The sequence below is a fragment of the Mastomys coucha genome, unplaced genomic scaffold (genome assembly GCF_008632895.1).
Source record: "Mastomys coucha isolate ucsf_1 unplaced genomic scaffold, UCSF_Mcou_1 pScaffold21, whole genome shotgun sequence".
In the NCBI taxonomy this organism is placed as follows: domain Eukaryota; kingdom Metazoa; phylum Chordata; class Mammalia; order Rodentia; family Muridae; genus Mastomys; species Mastomys coucha.
The window spans coordinates 63774958-63788118 of record NW_022196904.1 but is presented as its reverse complement, the minus strand read 5'-3'; the positions used below and the strand labels follow the sequence as shown (position 1 = coordinate 63788118).

General features: G+C 45.3%; 1 long non-coding RNA gene across 2 annotated transcripts; it reads left to right on the top strand.

Annotated features, from left to right (window-relative positions):
* The first annotated feature begins 3394 nt into the window (after positions 1-3394).
* On the top strand, positions 3395-11932 carry LOC116100578. 2 transcript variants are annotated; one of them, XR_004122647.1, is made up of 4 exons: positions 3395-3515; positions 5773-5892; positions 11408-11466; positions 11651-11932. It is a non-coding gene; the product is annotated as an uncharacterized LOC116100578 (long non-coding RNA). The 2 variants fall into 2 exon arrangements; XR_004122646.1 differs by lacking the exon at positions 5773-5892.
* The last annotated feature ends 1229 nt before the right edge of the window (positions 11933-13161 follow it).

Sequence of the window (13161 nt, the reverse complement as noted above, 5' to 3'; positions counted from 1 at the left end):
GGGGGGGGGGAGGTTACTGTGACACAACATCATCGTCTACAAAATTCACACTTGAAGATCACATAGTCCAGTTACACACACACACACACACATCTCACAGTGTTTTACGTTTACAACTTTGGAGCCACATCTTAGCTAGTGTTGACTACACAGGTAACCTGTTACTGGTGGTCTCTGGCTTGACTGTTGTTTCCAGGTTGTTGGTGCCTTAGTCTAAGAATTTACAAAGGTCATACTAAGTAGTTACCTAGCAAAGGATTTATTCAGAAGCAAAGAGAAAGTGCAGTGTGGATACACTGCAAGGGAGCAGCTGGCCCTGAAAAGATGTGCTCAGAGACAGCCAGTTACCACCCCGGCTTCCTTCAATGGGTCCAGGAGGAGTTGGTTGCTAGGGGTAGGTTGTGAGTGGTTTTCTATTTTGATTGGAAAGCTTGAGTTACATAAGCCTTTGTTCACTGTACATGTCCTTTCTCATGGCGCACCTGATTTTTTTTTTCATTTTTCATTTTTATTTATTTTACATGTGTGAATGCTTTACCTGTATGTATGTCTGTGCACCACATACATGCCTGGTGCTTGTGGAGGCCAGAAAAGGGTGACTGACCCCCCCCCGAAACTGGAGCTACAGGTGGTTGTGAACTACCATGTGGATGCTAGGAATCAAAGGACCAGGGTCCTCTGGAAGAGCAGCCAGTGCCTTTACCAGCTGAGCCATCTCTCTGTCCCCTTGCATCTGATTTGAACTGTATCTATACCTCCACATGCACAGTTGTAAGATGGCAGATAGGAGTTTTCCCCTAAAATGTTGCTCGGGTGGCCCAAGTTTCCTTCTTGTATGTACACCTAAAACCCGCCCTGGCTGCATCCACACATGCTTCTAGTGCCAACATTTGTTCCAGAATGTGTCTGATCACAAAATGGGAGTTGCTAAAAAGTTTCTAGCTGTTCCCAGGGTTTATTGTGGGTATAATAACCACTTTATCTGGAGAGTGGGGAGCATATGTTCAACCCAGGAGGGTATCTCTAGTACCAAATGACTTTATGGGGAAAAGCCTATGTGTGTGTAGTTCAAATCAAGTGAAGCCCATGCTAAAGTATCCCTGTGTGTTCCTGCCTCAGGCCACAGGCTGAAGTTTGGACACACCTGATAGTGCCAGCTGAACATTAAGCCATGCTGGAGACTGTCACATATGCAGTGTCCAGGCTCTACCCTTCTCTACACGAGGTTAGAAACAGGAATTTGGAGAAGAGGACACATCTTGTCACTAGTGACAGAGGCTGATTTGTCACTCAGGGGCTATAGAATCTTCCATTTACCAGCATCTCTGCCCTCTTCTAACCTGTGCCTTCCAGCCCTGGTTTCTGACTCTGAGTCCTGGGTGCCCTGTGTTTCTCACTTGGTGTGACCACAACTCAGGCAGAAGATGAAGCCACCAACACAATTTGTGTCACATCTGGTGACTCTTCTGCTCTGGAAACTGTCTTCCTTAGACACTTAACTTTGGAGGCCTCCATTTCCTTGATGGAAACTAGAGAGATTATTGCTGCCCCTCTTCAATGCTGTGACATCAAGAAGGTGTGCAATGTCACCAGGCATGGAACACCGCTAGATTCCCTAGTCATGTTTCCTAAATGGCTCGCAACACCAAACCAGTGAGGTGTGTGTGTGTGTGTGTGTGTGTGTGTGTGTGTGTGTGTGTACACGTGAACCAGCCAGGTATGTAAGCAAATGTACGTATGTGGAGGCCAGAGATAAATGTTGGGTGTCTTCCTCTTTTAAAATTGCTGTCATAGCATTTGAACTGAGATATGATGGTGGAGTTGGTGCCTGGATCTCGCTGAGTCCTTCTGGCTTCTTCCTCACTTGGCTGAGCTTCAGCACAGTCCAAGATGGTTAGCCCTAAAGGACTCCAGAAAGACCAAAACAAAGGTGGTTTCCCGATCACAGCAAGCTGGCTTGCAGTTCCCTGTGGGTGTGGGCGCTACCACTGCTGTGTACAGTGAGCGCAGCTATCCTGGAGTACCTCACTGCAGAGGTTCTTGAGTTGGCAGGAAATGTATCAAAGGACTGAAAGGTAAAACATACTACCCCTGTCACTTGCAACTTGATATTCATGGGAATGAAGAATTGAATTCTCTGATCAAGGCTACAATTTCCGGGGAGCAGAGAGGGAGGAGGGTGTCCTGATTGGGAAGAAAGGGCAGCAGAAGACTGTCTAAGGATGCCTGGATTCCTTATTATCTCAGGACTCTGTTCTTAACAGCTATCCAGTGTTGGTGATTCCAGTGGACTGCATCTCTGTGAAAAACACAATTTTGCCTTTTTATAATTCTATTTGAGCAAATTAAAGGCTTAATTAGCCTTCCAACCAACCAAATTTCCACATTTGAGTCTTAACCATATTAAGTATTCCTGTGGCTTTCAAAGAAGCTGTTGATTCTGAAGCAGTGGGTTTTGACTGAGTTGACTGTTTTTTAAAAAGTGTTTGGATTGTTAATTGTGATGCAGAAGTTATAACAACAAACATTTGGTTTCATACAGACATTGTTTCTGCTCAATAAAGGTCATATCTCCCCTCAAAAAAAATATTGCTATCATAAATACCATAATCAAAACTAACTTGAGAAGGAAATGGTTTATTTCCACTTTCAACTCTCAGGTCACATTCCATCTCTGAGGGAAGTCAGAGCAGGAACCTGGAGGCAGGAACTAAAAGCAGAGGCTGGGAAGGAGTGCTGCTTACTGTCTTACTCCCCGAGGCTTGCTCAGCTTACTCTCACAAACAACCCTGGACGCCTTGCCCAGGAGTGGCATTATCACAGTGGGCCACAGCGCCCTCCTGTGCACACCAGTCACTAACCAAGAAAAAGCCCACACAGGCTTGCCTACAGCACAGTCTCACAGAGGCATTTTTCTCCACTCAGGTTTCCTTTTCTCAAACAATCTTAGCTTGTATCACATTGACACACTTCACTCTGCAACTAAAAAAAAAGAATTTGAGACAAGGCCTCTCGGTGAGTCTGGAGCTCATTGATTCTGCTAAGGCTATCAGGCCAGCAAGCCGCAGGGGTTCGCTGTCCCTGCACTCGCCCTCTCAAAGCAAGCACACTACCAACGCAGCCATCTCCCTGCCTTTCCACTCCTTTCAAGTCTCAGGAGGAGCTTCTTGACTACAAAGGGCAATGGATTTCTTGTTTGTTTTATATTTAAGATCAGCCCATAATCTGACTTCAGCTGATTTTTGTTTACATTGTCCTAACTTGATGATAAGGACCCGAGGCGAGAAACAGAAGCCTTTCTCTCATTTCTGAGCACTGTAGAAGCCCTGAATTAAATCCCAACGTCACTGACCACCAGGGCTGCTGCCTATCTGAACATTCTGAACTGTTACCCCAGTCTTTCCAGAAGCAACAACCGCTTCCCCTCATGAGTCATCCTGTCCCCGGACAGCTTTCTTCACCTCTCTGATACTGCCCCTCCTGCCCACAGTCAGCAGACAGTTGGTGTAACCAAGGTACTCCCCCCTCTCCCACATTTTATTTCTTTTTTTTTAAGATTTATTTATTATTTATTATAAGTACACTATAGCTGTCTTCAGACACACCAGAAGAGGGCGTCAGATCTCATTATGGGTGGTTATGAGTCACCATGTGGTTGCTGGGACTTGAACTCAGGACCTTTGGAAGAGCAATCGGTGCTCTTAGCTGCTGAGCCATCTCACCAGCCCCCCCCCCCACACACACACACACACACACATTTTCAATACAGAGTGTCCTTTGCTCTGCGCACAGGGCGTGCTTCCCACTGCTCCCTCGGCCTGCTGGTGGCAGCTGAAAAGAACCCATCCCAGGACCTGCTCGCTTTCCTGGAAAGCTGTTTGTTTCAGAGATGCGTCAGTCTCCAAAGTTTGAATTTAATGAAATCAAGGTCTTTTTTTTTTTAATTTATTCTTTATTCTCACATATATATCCCTGAGTGAGTTAATGCATATTCTGTGTGTGGTGGAGCCGGTGAAGGCCAGAGGAGGGCATTGGATCACCTGGGACTGAAGTTACAGGCTGCTGTAAGCCACACATGATGTGGATGTTGGAACAGAACCCACGCCCTCTTCAAGAATAATAAGTACTCTTACCCACTGAGCCATTTCTCTCTCTGTGTGTGTGTGTGTGTGTGTGTGTGTGTCTTTCTTTTCTTTCCTTCCTCCCCTTTCTTCCTCCCCTTCCTTTCTTTCCTTTCCTTTCTTCCTCTTCTTTCTTCTCTTGCTTCTTTTTCTTCTCTTTCTTTCTTTTTTTTCTTTGGCAGGGTCTCATGTAGCCCGGACTTGCCCTTAGAGTCACTACATATAATAGAGGTTGATTTTGAACTTCTGATGTTCGTGCACTAAAACATCTGGTTTGTACAGTCCTGAGGATTAAACACAGAGCTTCATGCATGCTGGAGAAGCACTCTACCAACTATGCTAAATCCCAGCCCTCTAAAGTCTGTCTTGAACAGAGGAATAGGGGAAGCTTCTCTGAGGGACTCGGACCCTTGACTGCCCCTGTTGCTCTCAGGCACCGGGCAGTGACAAAGAAGCCCCCTTTGGAGGTTAGGGAAGGTGTGTTGCACTTTGCAGCGCTGCAGAGACATGAGTTTCTGCACTGGCTTCGGCTAGCCAAAATTAAACATTCATTTTTTATTTTTAACTTTAATAAGGTGTGAATAATTACTTCAAACACACACATCTGGCCTGCTTGTTTATCCACGTGAAGCTAATCAAAGGGAGGCTGATGCCAGAAACTGGGGCGGGAAGAGTTAGTTAGTAGGGAGTGCTTGCCAAATCGTTCTCCAGCAAGCTCAGCCTCAGAAGAGGGAAGAAGGCCCTGTTCTCTGACTTTCCCAATGATGAGAGCACCCTTGAACTCTGGGAAGGAGGCAGCTCCCCAGCCTTAACTCCTGGATCCTGGATCGCAAGAAACCCCAGGTAGTGTTTGGTGGTCAGGGGTCAGGGTTAAGATTGGAGTCACATGTTCCAGGTTCTTGACCTCTTATCCAAAGAACTGAATGAACTCATATAGATTTGCAAAATTAGCAAGAGAACTTTATTCAAAGCAAAGCAATAGTATAGATTCACAATGGATAAAACTGTCAGGGTCATCAGTAGGCCACATAAATGGGTCACAAGCTGGAGTCTCTTTTATGGGATCTAAAAGAATGAGAAAATAGTTATAAGGTGATGATGTGGGTGGTTCTGTGTTTTGATTGATGGATTAGGGCGTATATGAGTTTTTTCTACTGCACATGTCCTTCCCTCTAATGCATTTGACCTTAATCACAACACAGGTCCAATTGTGAATAGGCTTAAGAGGGCATATAGAGTTCACTTGAAGGACAGTTGACTTACTGTACATGCCCCCAAAACCAAGCCAGACCAGCCTTCCTGTTATTCTCACGGGCATACATTTGGAACGTACTTGAATAGAAACTTTCTAACTTTGAGTGCTATTAGGCACAGATAAAAGTGTTTACTCTTGTTCAAAGAGGAGTGCTCATATGGGGTCTATGGAGGTTCTGAGCTTGCTAGGCACATATTGGTAAAGAAGCTAGGCTGCAGAATGCATCATTATGGATAGGTGGGATGAGGAATATAACCAACTCTAATCGGTCTCAAGCCCCTAATCTATCTCCTATGTTTGTCTAACTCAGTACTCGGTGCCCCGCAGGTGAGTCGGAAGGGGCTTCCTATATAGACAAGGGTTCACACAACCTGAAACTAGATGCCCTTCTCCCAGGCAGAGAATTCCTACTGCCTGGCCAGGACCTCTGAAGACACAGAGAACTAGGAAGTCTGGGATGCTACACCCTGCGCCCTCCCCACCCCCGCAGCTGTTTTCAGAAGTTCTAATGCAAAGGTTAGCCCTGATGAACTATGATGATATAGTTAAATGATTGTTAGAGTTGCCACAGCAAAATGTCCAAAGGGTGGCTTCAACTACAAAAAGTGCATTTCTCACAGTCCTGAGGGCTAGGAGTCCAAGGTAATATTGTCCCTAGGATTGGCTTCTCCCTGGCCTGTCGCCATCTTCTCCCTGTGGACCCCCCAAGAACACCCTGCCCTAATTGACTCTTATAAATTCTAGCCTGACTGGGAATGTTGCTCAATTGGTAAAGTGCTTGTCTAGAATGCAGGAAGCCCTGCATTTGATTCCTAGCCTAAAATAAAGCAGATATCATGCCAGCCGGGGTTACCTCAGAGACTGTGTAAAAACACAACAAGACAGTCATGCCAGCTGTGGTGGTGACCATCTAATCTCAGCATTTGGGAGACAGAGACAGGAGAATTGCTCTGATTCTAGGCCTGCCTGAGCCAAGCCATACCAATCATACTGAATTAGGCCCCACCCTAAAGTCCTCATTCCAGTTTAATTACCTCTTCAAAAAATCTTATTTTAACATATATATTTTGGAGGAATACAATTTAACCTATAACAGATAATGGGATAGTCAATATTTTTTTTTTTAATTTTTGTGTGTGTACCTGTGTGTGAGGCCTATGTCAACTCTGGTATCATTCCTCAGGAGTCACTACCTTGGTTTTTGAGATAGGGACTATCAGGGGGATGTAGGGTGAGCTGACTAGGTTAAGCTGGCCAACCTGTGAGCCAAACAGTACTCTGGTCTCTGCCTCCCCATCTCTGGGTCTGTACTTGAGTACTGCCATGCCCAGCCTCTTATATGGCTGATGAGCTTTGAACTCAAATCTACATATTTGCAAACACAAGCACTGAGTTACCTCCCCAGTCCATGTTAAATAATTTAATATTTAAGTTGCATTTATTTATCTGGGTATATTTACATACATGAACAAGTCTCATAGTGGAGTTCCAGTTGTGTCTCTCCTTCCACCGTGTGGATCCTGGAGATCAAGCTCAGGTCATCAGGGTTGGCATCAAGGACCTTTACCAGGAAGAACCATCTCTGTGTTTCTGGCTGGGGGCATAGTCAGGTGGGAAGGAGATAAGAAAGGGTAATGGAGGTGAGTGTGATCAAAATAATATACATACATATATACCTATACACATGAAATTTTCATAATGAGACTCCCTATTATAGCTGGGTGTGGTGGCACATGCCTTTAATCCCAGCATCTAGCTCTTAATGCTACACATATAAAAAATTGAGTAGCCCAGGATAATTCTCATCTTGGCTATGATGCCCAGTTGTTTGGCCAAACACCAGTCTAAGTATTCCCGTGGAAAGATTGGTCAGCCAAGATTAACACTGAAGTCAGTAGAGTTTTTGCACGCAATGGTGCTGCTGATGGTGATGCTGCTGCTGGCGCTGCTGGCGGTGCTGGTGGTGGTGCTGAGCTCAAACTCACTATGTAACTGTTGGAGACCTTGAGCTCCTGATCCTCTTTCCTCCACTTCTCAGACACCAGAACTCACTTTAAAACCCAACAAGGCCATTCATGTTATTACCCCCACACAGTGAGAAGAAAAGGACCTCTAGGGCTTCCTGGATGTCAGCCTAGGTCCAGGTTCAGGGAGAGACCCTGGCTCAAAGGAGTGAGGTGGAGAGTGATAGACCAGGAACCCTGACAGCCCCTCCAGTCTGTCACATGTGCACATAGGCACATACCCAGCACACAGAAGGTGAGAGGGCACGGCCATTGGGTAGTTTTCTTTCTGGACTTAGATTAAGGAAGGTGAATGTGCCAGTCCTCCCACTAAGTGCCAGTGGTGCTGGTGAGCTGGGCTCTTTCATCCTCACACTGCACACTGAAACACTAGCAAAGTGGATCATCAACAGTAATCACAGATTTTCTGGGAATGTGATTTCACAGCTCCCCTTTGCAGAAAGTCTCATAGTTTTGTTCTCTTTGTGTGAGAGCGTGTTTATAGTAACAACCAAGTAATAAAAAGCACCTTCCGAAGCTTTCCTTGTTCTTTGATGTGACTGCAGGGGTTTTTCTCCCTGTAGAAGACTAGGGTTTTAAAGGTTCGCACAACTTGGGTGAATTTTCTGCTCCCTGTGGTGCTGGGTGACTTCCTAGTCCCCCTTAGTGACACTGCCTGATAGACTACGGATGGACACAGGTGTGCGCCACCACTGCCCAGCCTGAAACTCACTATTATAGCTGGGCGTGGTAGCACATATCTTTAATCCCAGCACTTAGGAAGCAAAGACAGGTGGATCTTTGTGAATTCAAGACCACCCTGCTCTACATAGAGAGTTTCAGGACAGCCAGTGCTACCATAGCAAGACCTATCTCAAAATCAAAGGAAGGAAAAAAGGAAGAAAGGAAGGAAGGAAAGAAGGAAGGAAGGAAGGAGGGGAAAAAGGAAAGGAAAAAGGGAGGGAGGGAGGGAGGAAAGAAGGAAAAAGGAAGGAAGGAAAAAATTACAGAAAGTTACCAACCATTACATACAATTGATACATACTGATGAGCATTTGAAGTATATAGGAAACACTGGGCGTGTTATGTCATGGCTGTTATCCCAGCACTTGAAAAGCTGCTGCTTGTAAGCACTTGGAAGGCAGAAAGACTGCTGCCATATACGGAGTCTCAGGACAGTTGGGATACAGAAGGGGATATCCTGTCTCGAAACATGAATGGGGTTCAGGAAGAAAGTAGCAAGATGCTCCATAGGTAAAGATGCCTACTGCACGCCTAACTTTGAGCCCCTGCATCTCATGGTGGAAGGAGAGAACCCACTCCCCCAAGTTGGCCTCTGCCCTCACTTGAATACCATAGCACATGCGCATGTATGAACATATATAGACATTCACTAAGTAAAAATGTAAGGAAAACAGTTCCAATTTTTAAAGGGGCTACAGTAAGATGGTTTAAACGATAAAGCACTTGTCACCAAACCTGGCCAACCTGGGTTCCATCCCTAGGATCCATATAATAGGAGAAAACATTCTCCTGTAATTTGTCTCATGACGTATACATGCGTATCGTGGTACATGTGCACCACATGTGCGTGCGCACACACACATACACAAATATAAATGTAATTTAAAACAACTTAAGTAGACATAAAGTTGGAAGTTGAACTGTGGAATTATGGTTTCTGATTACTTTTAAAACTAACCATACTCTATCATCATGGTAATCGGTACCGTCTGCATAAACTGTGCCACAGATCAGTGCAGATATATCATTTAAATTACTGTTTTTGCTTTTTGTTTAAGAAAGAAAGACCTCGACAAAGAAAGAGAGAGGGGTGTATGGGTGCCTGTGCCACAGACAACTAGAATGATCAGTTCATTCCTTATTGCTTTTGTGGGATCCAGAGATCAAACTCAAGTCACCAGGATTGCCACAGCAAGCGCCTTTACTCACTGAGCTATCTCACCTGCCCCAGATATAACAATTTAGGCACTTTAATTAAGCACTTTATATACCTACCTTAGTGAGAACAGATCGTGCCAAGCCTGTTTGACATGACCAAAGGCCATGACCATGAAGTCACAATGAAAGCCATTGAGACAGCAACACACCAGCTCTCAGAGTTGCGTTAGAAACTTGTGTGTTTAAAACTCAATTCTGCCAGGTATGGTGTGTACATCCTAGTACAAGTGGATCTCCATGGTTTCAAAGTTAGTCTGATCTACATAGTGAGTTCCAGACCAGTCAGGGCTACATGGTGAGTCACTGAATAAAGAAGAAAAAAAAATAGCTCTGCCCCTTAGGTTTTTTTTTTTTTCATTTATTTACCTATTCACTTTAAATCCCTTACTTTTTTAACCTTACTGTTCTGATCTTCTTGTGGCTCAGATATAAGATCAGTCCCACCTAAAAAGCAATAGGAGACCATCTTCGTTAGGGTTGCCGTTGCTATGAAGAGACACCATGACTAAAGGCAGCTCTTATAAAGGACAACATTTCACTGGGGCTGGCTTACAGTTTCAGAGGTTTAGTCCATTATCATCACAGCAGGAAGCATGGCAGCATGCAGGTAGACTTAGTACTGGAGAAGAAGCTAAGAGGTCTACATCCCCATCCAAAGGCTGCCAGAAGACTGTCTTCCAGGTAGCACACACACACACACACACATCAGAGGTCACCTCAGTGGTCTCTGTCGACTCAGCCACACCCCAGCCTTATATCCACCCTCAGGATAAAGATGCTTGTGTGGTCTGGATGTAAAATGGGTCCCTGGGCTCTGTGTTGGAACACTTGGTCTCCTGCTGTGAGCATTGTTGTAGAGCCTTTGAGAGGTAGGGCTTACCTGATAGAAACATGGGTGGAGGTTGAGGCCTTGAGGGTATAGCCATTACAGTTTCCTGCCCCACTGAGATGTGAGCAGCTACATACTCCCAATGCCATAGATAAGCTGGCCCCATCTCTATGCTTCTATGTTTATCATGACAGACTCTCTGAGTGAAGAGCCAAAATAAAAGCTTACTCCTCTCAGCTGCTTGGTCAAGGATGGTATCACAGCAATAAGACAAGTAAGGGATACATCGCCCAGTCTCCCCTCCCAGTGCAGAGCTTTTCAGTGAGCTCAACGCCAGAACATGCCTGAACACACAGCTCCTGGACGAACTGTGGCAAAGGCCTCTCAAACTCAATATATCCACAGAGTGTTTGTGAATTCCTCTATATCACACTCACCTCCACCACCAACCGCAGTCTGGTACTAAACCCTGAGGTGACCCCTGGGAATTATCTTTGACTACTTCCTCTCTGTCTTCCTACATCCAGATCAGCAATGGTTCCTGGAGATTTTGTTCTTGGTTTTTTGGGGATTTTTTTTTCAATGGGCTTCTCTACGTATCCCTGGCTATCCTGGAACTCACTATGTAGACCAGGTTGGCCCTAAACTCACAGAGTTTCAGCTGTATCTGCCTCCCAAGTGCTGAGATTAAGACACGCATCCCACCACTCAGCTGAGATTTTTTTTTCCCTCTTGAACACCCATCTCCGAGCTGTTTACTTGTCTCTGTCCTGTTCCCAACACAAAATCATACACACATGATGATGATAATAATATGAATACGTGTGATGGTTTAAGTGAAAATGGCCCCAATAGGCTCATAGGGAGTGGTACCATTAGTAGGTGTAACCTTATTAGAGTGGGTGTGGCCTCATTGGAGGAGGAGTGTCAGTAGGGTTGGGCTTTGAGGTCTCAAATGCTCAAGCCAGGCCAGTGTCTCACACTCTTCCTGCTGTCTGCCAATCTAGCTATAGATCTTGAAGCTACCTCCCCAGAACCCTGTCTGCCTGCATGCCACCATGCTTCCCACCATGTTAATGGGTTAAACTTCTGAACTGCTAGCCCCCATTTAAATGTTTTCTTTTATAAGAGTTGTTGTAGTCATAGTATCTCTTCACAGCGATAGAAACCCCTAAGACAATACATTAAAGTTTTATTGTGGTTGTTCTGTTCTTGTTGTTCTTGTTCTTATTTTCAGTTAAGACTCTGCTAGCTCCTTCCATGAATGAGAGACCTCCATTGGCAGCTGGCTCTTCGGTGAGTATCAAAGTGAATACTGATACACCACACTCTGCTCTTTCACCCACCTGGAAACATTCCCAGTTCGTATTTCCCTGCCCTTAGCCTATCTGCACCCTTTCTCCTCTCTGCCTCTTCAGCCGTGACTGCCACATTCCTTCAGAGTAGTATGTGAACTTCTAATTCTAAGATCTTATTCCAGATGGCTGCCTCAATGGGAATCACTCAGAAACTGTCAATGTCTCAGCCGGTAAATCTGAGGCCCAGCAATGGACTCAGAGTCAGTGGCGCCTGACAGCCGCTCAGTGGCTGAAGAAGAAAGGAAGCAGGGGTCTCCACTGGTACATGATGGATGTTCCAGGTCCTATGGCAGTTGCTGGAGTGAGAAGCAATCCGTCATCAATGTTTCTGGCTGCAGTCTGGTCAAAGTTAAGGTCAGCTAAAGAAAGGACACTTCGCAGTGCGAATAAAACCCAAGCAGGCAGACAGTTTGTGTGTCTTTATCTAATCTCTTCATCATGTCCACAGCTGTGCTAGAATGATGCACATTGAATAGCTCTAAAATGCCTGATCCCAAAATTATAACAGCCTTGTGGATGACAAAGAAAATGCCACAGGATACCACCTGCATCCATCTGTCTGGAGTAAGTTTCCCACCATTATTGGTAGGTCTAAGTTGTACAAATGACCTAATGCATTCCTGCATAGATTCCTGACTACTTACTGTGGTGCTCGCCTTATGTGTATGTTGTATACATGAGTTCATGTGGGAGCATATTCAGAGGGTATGTGCACATATGTATGCATGTATGTGTGGAGGCCAGAAGTTGACATCATGCGCTTTCATCGGTCACTCACTGTATTAGTTAGGGTTCCCGTTGCTGTGAAAAGATACCATGACCACAGTAGCTCTTATAAAAGAAAACACTTAATTGGGGCTGGCTTACACTTCAAAGGTTTAGTCCATTATCTTCATGGCAGGCAGCATGATGGCACACAGGCAAACATGGCACTGGAGATATGGTAGCTAAGTGTTTTACATCTGGATCTACAGGCATCAGGAAGAAAACATGAGCCATTGGGTCTGGCTTGTACTTCTGAAATCTCCAAGTATGTCATCCCTAATGACATACTTCCTCCAACAAGGCCACACCTCCTAATAGTGGCACACCCTATGAGCCTATGGGGGCCATTTTTTATTCAAACCACCACACTCTCCATCTCCTTTTTTGAGACAGGGTTTCTCCATGAACTCACAGAACCTGGAACTCACTGATTCAGCAAAGCTATGCAGCCAATGAACTCCATGGATCCCCCCTGTCTCCACATCCCATGTCCTTATCACTGGGTAACAGAAGTACACTCTCCAAGATTTTCTGGGGTCCTGGGGATCTGAACTCAGGTTCTGCTCACTCATCAGGCATTTCAGCAAGCAAGCTATCTCCCCAGCTGCTACACTTTCTTGTCTCATCCCTCTGATACAGCACCCCAGGGCTATCAAGAGCATCCTGCCTTACAGAACTTGAATCAAAAGGAAGCCCCTCACTTCAGTCCATCCCTCACATTACCCAGGAAGTCAAAGGCCTTGGAGTGCCAGCTGATTGTCGTCCTCTCTCCAGCCTTCTGTTCCTTAAATCCACAGTTATTGGGCTGGCAAGATGGCTCAGCAGGTAAGAGCACTGACTGCTCTTCTGAAGGTCCTGAGTTCAAATC